The sequence below is a fragment of the Lactuca serriola genome, chromosome 4 (genome assembly GCF_051521515.1).
Source record: "Lactuca serriola cultivar US96UC23 chromosome 4, Lser_US96UC23_V15, whole genome shotgun sequence".
NCBI lineage: Eukaryota > Viridiplantae > Streptophyta > Magnoliopsida > Asterales > Asteraceae > Lactuca > Lactuca serriola.
In genome coordinates this window covers 7,612,623-7,617,367 of record NC_136411.1, presented here as the reverse complement: position 1 = coordinate 7,617,367, position 4,745 = coordinate 7,612,623, and the positions used below count along the sequence as shown (strand labels likewise).

At 33.0% G+C, this 4,745-nt stretch overlaps 1 long non-coding RNA gene across 1 annotated transcript; it reads right to left on the bottom strand.

Moving 5' to 3' along the window:
* Nucleotides 1–3,533: 3,533 nt before the first annotated feature.
* LOC145099927 (uncharacterized) lies at nucleotides 3,534–4,461 on the bottom strand. The gene is made up of 2 exons (XR_013704698.1): nucleotides 3,937–4,461; nucleotides 3,534–3,765 (listed from the first exon to the last, which is right to left on the bottom strand). It is a non-coding gene; the product is annotated as an uncharacterized LOC145099927 (long non-coding RNA).
* Nucleotides 4,462–4,745: the final 284 nt, after the last annotated feature.

The window sequence follows — 4,745 nt, the reverse complement described above, 5'->3', positions numbered from 1 at the left end:
GAACCCATGACCTATGAGCCTTGAGCAACCAAACTGATCAACCTCGAGCCGAAGAGAAGAATTGAAAACTAATAGACAAGAAAGGGTTGAATGCCCCCTATACCATCTGTAAAAATATAATAGCCTATTTATACAAAATGGTAAAAAGGCCGTATATGATCATCGTTCATAGATGAAATATAGAGATACTTGAATCCTTACGAACTCGATCTTGTTGCAAGGACACTCCATTTTTATCATATACTCCATACATCACACTAGATAAATATCATATTCATGGAATATGATTCACTTTCAAGATGCCTTGGTGATGAAATGGTATTAACGCGAGACTCAAAATTTCATGCTAAAGAGCGTGAATGTTCGAATCCTCTTAATTCTTAAAGGCATGATATTGATGTTAGGAAGTAAAGCGGATAACTAGCAAAACCAAAAGCACACAAAACACAATATTTACATGATTCGATCAAGGTGACCTATGTTTATAGGCAGGAGGAGAGTGTTCTTTATTTCAGAGCTCTTAAACAGAGGTTACAAGTACAATTTTCACAGAGATTCGCCTAACACTCTAGAATTCAAGATACAAGATGACCTAGCATTCATCTTTATTTATAATTGATGGATCAGACCTAAAACCCTAATGGGCCAAGACCATTGGCCCATAGGACCATGAATGGTGATAACTGATCATATTCCGCCATGCAACATCTTCTAGAATATTCTTCCATGTCATACAACCCATGAGTATCAACAACACACATGATGGACCACCTTGACCATAATGGAGCAACATGATGCATAGGTGGAGCATCATGATCACTAATGGCCCAACATCAATCATGGTGGTAGAACATGATGTATTTCTTGAGCATGATCATCATTGTCACACCCCCAAACCAAAATGGCGAGATGTCTGAGGGTGGATGACTTCATGAACGATATCATAATATAATAAATAATAGTGATCAAAGCGACAACCATCATAATATAATTAAGTAGATTACATTGTATCAAAACATTGTTTGTTTCAATACCAAATACATATGACAAAAGTAATTAATGTGATGCTATGACACCCCATCCTCAAAACCTTTGATTACCTACTTACGGGTTTCCTGAGAATACAAGTAGTTTTCAAAAAGTATCAAAAATTAAGTTGGTGAGTTCATAAGAGTTTTGTATAAGAAAAATTTGTAATTTTTCTTTGTAAAATGATAGAGCATGCTTTCAGAAAATCCAATATTTTCTTTAAAAATAAGTTGTAGTCTTAAAACCCTAAGACCAAAAATTTATAAATATTGATGTACTTGAAAATAGTATTATGTAGTTTTATCAATATATAGAACCATTTGAACGTATGTTATCCCCGTAAACCAAATGTATTATTAATACCCCATGTGAGTTATTATAACCATGCTAAAACTAGTTGGCCTGCTACGATGTTCTTCAGGCGTCAGAATGTTAGACAATTGTCAGGTCTAGTTGTAGCTAACAACTTAGTGCGGGACTGTCAGTCCCGTATAGATCTATACACAAGTGTCGTGCTCTCTTACCGAGACTCTGGTTATAATTCAGGACTTTAGTATGTACTCAGCTAGGTACGGTGAAGACTATGTCTCACAAAATTGTATCAACAAGTTTATGTATAGTGTAATGAAAACCCTTTTGTGAGTGGAAAATATTACCTTTCCATAGATAATAACATTATTTCATGCAAATAATACTTTTACACAACTTAAAGAAGAAGCATGCATAACAACTTGTGTTATTACACAAGTTTACTTGTATCCCCCCCCCCCCCTAAAACGGGGAAAACGCGAAAATATGGGGTATGAACTCACCTTGAGTGTGTTTGTGGTTGGATAAAGAGATGAAGATGAAGGGTTTCAAGCTTAGAACACTTGAAGACTCTTGAAGAACACTTGAAGATTTGAAAACCCTATGGATAATAACATATGATAATGTGGGTAAATGGATTGAAACTAGTTTATATGTGTGTAGAATCACAAGATTAGGAAGAGAATACTTACCAACACTTAAGAACCAACTTGGAAGAATGAATCTATAGAGGATTGAAGTTTTTTCTTAAGAGAAAGAGGTGAAAATGAAGATGATGATGTGGGTGAAGGGCCTCTCGGCCGCAACATAAAAGAGAGAGTAAGGAGAGGGTGGGGTGGGTATGCATGGTTATATGTTTTATAAAGGCTTAGATGTATGGTGGGTAAGGATTTGGTTGGGAAAAATTAAAACATTCTTGTCTAGTTATGGGTTTTATAACCCACAAAGTCAATTCTTGTATTTTTTATAAAATGTTGGCATTTTTTATATAAAGAGATGATATTTTATAAAAAGTATGGTAAAATAATGTATAATTACTAAATTTTTAATCATAAAAATTCAAATTATTATAAAAACCTCAATATCATAAAAAATATTAGCACATGGTGTTATGAATATTATTTATACCAAATTAATACATACTTGAATTATCGAATTTCACTTGTTAATCCCAAATAGGATTATTATTCAATAATTTCTGAAAAGAGCAGTACTTTATATTAACACTTGTAAGTTATACATTAGGAATGTTAGGAACCATACTAAATCCTAATACTAGTCGAGTTGACTAAAATTTCATATTTACCAACCATTGACGTTTTTCTCAATGGTTTTGGCCTTATGTATTTATCTACCAATGAATGCAACGTTAGCTAACTTTTATTAGTATAATCGTAAAAATTCAATTTACAAAACATGTTTGCGCCGCGGCATAGTTAATACATGCTTTAAATGCGAAGACATCTTCATACTTAATAGCCAGAATTATAGAAAATGTCCCTTTGGTATGGTGGAAATTATATGTTTGGTCCAACTTTCATTTTCATTACATCGAACGTTTTTATGGTTTATTTTTTTCATTTTTTGTTTTTTGCAAAACCAATCATTTTCATTAACAGTGTCAATTTTGTTGTCAGTTACTTGTAAAAGAATAATTTTACCCTTTTTATGTCGTTTTTCTTATTTACATTATTATCATTAATACTTGTAAAAAATAGGCATGAGAATCCATAGTACGGAACGAGAAATAATATATGAAAAAATGAAATTGTTACGAAATTAAATATTGATTTCGTGTTTGCGTTAAATGTAAAAAACACCAAATCATGCTGTGTTCAAAATCCGACAGGATATATCATTTTTTGCATGTTTACTATCTTTTGTATAATTAATTATAAATTAAATGTTTTTTATTTTATATTTTAATGTTGGTCTTTTTATCTTGTATTAATTGAATAGTTTTCGGGTTAGTAGGCAAAATATGACATCATGTCGTGTAATGGTTGTGTTAATGATGTCGTTTCATTTTTGTCTTATACATAAAAAAATGCCGTGTCGTATCGGCTAAAACACGACATGACTTTCTGATTTACTATTCATACTATTCCTATAAAAAACATTTCATCCCACCACAATCACCTCTAGCTTGATTGTCTACGCCTATTTTACCAAAACATGTATCATATTCTAATATCTAAATAAATCAAAATCATTTCAATAAATGATAAGTCAAATATAGGTATGCGTACCTCAAGGCTCATAGTAATATCATATACGCCACAGGGCAATTACATTAAAATGAAACTTTAACTAAGTAAGGCTGCAAGAATATAATGATATCAAAGTTTTAAGGCTATGTTAAGGTCAAGAAACGATATCGATAGCAATTCGCACACTCCTTGTAGCTGTTACCCACAACTCGATCCTCTGCAAAATCCCAACAATTTGATAAGAAACAAGTTATATATATAACTCTACATATTTGTTCTGAAGCAATATATGAATGTTTTGTGATATATTATATGTATATATGAAGCACAATATCTATGTATATGTATATGTGTGTGAAAGAGAATGTTTATATGAAGCATGCAATACCATTAGAGCGCAACCATGGAAAGGGTATGTAAGGTATCGTCGTAGGATTGTTGAGCCGTAGACATCCTTTCTTGAGCCAAACGGAGGATTCGTTGCCATCTCCTTCGACTGGTGGCCTGAGACATGACTATCTGGCCCAACTGAAAGACAAAAAGACTGGAGTCGTTTCCCATGGATTCAACAATGTCCTTTATTGGCCTCAAATTCAGTAGTAGTTTGAACAAGAATGGCCACATTAAGGTGGCCAGAATTGGAGTAGCAGTAAAAGCGTGACACTTTGAAAGCCCTACCAGTTTCACCTTTGCGACTACCAGACAGTGTAAAGGCATACTGCTTGATATGGAAGAATGAAAGAATCTGGAATTAATATTGGGATACCAATATCATGGATTTGTGTTGGGATAATTACATGGATATATGTGCTTCATCGTGGAAGACCTCTCTCTCTCTCACACATACTAAACACACACTAGAATTTGCAAAAGCAAACGATCCCATTGGTGGGGCTTATCAATTCTTGATTTAGGAAGCTTCCTTGAAGTTGCTACTAATGTCATCATTCCCTTGACGTGAACCACATGGAGACAACATATGAGCTACAAACAATATACCATGACCCCATGACATTAGCATGAGAAATTTCAAGAAGTATGCGACAAAAAGATATGTAATACAATCATATATAAATTAGAAAATGTATATTTTATTATAAAAAACTAACCAAATGTATTGTAAATAGTATAATGGTCTACATTGTTGAATATCAAACTAATACACACGTAAGTAAACCGACAAATAATATTGAGAAT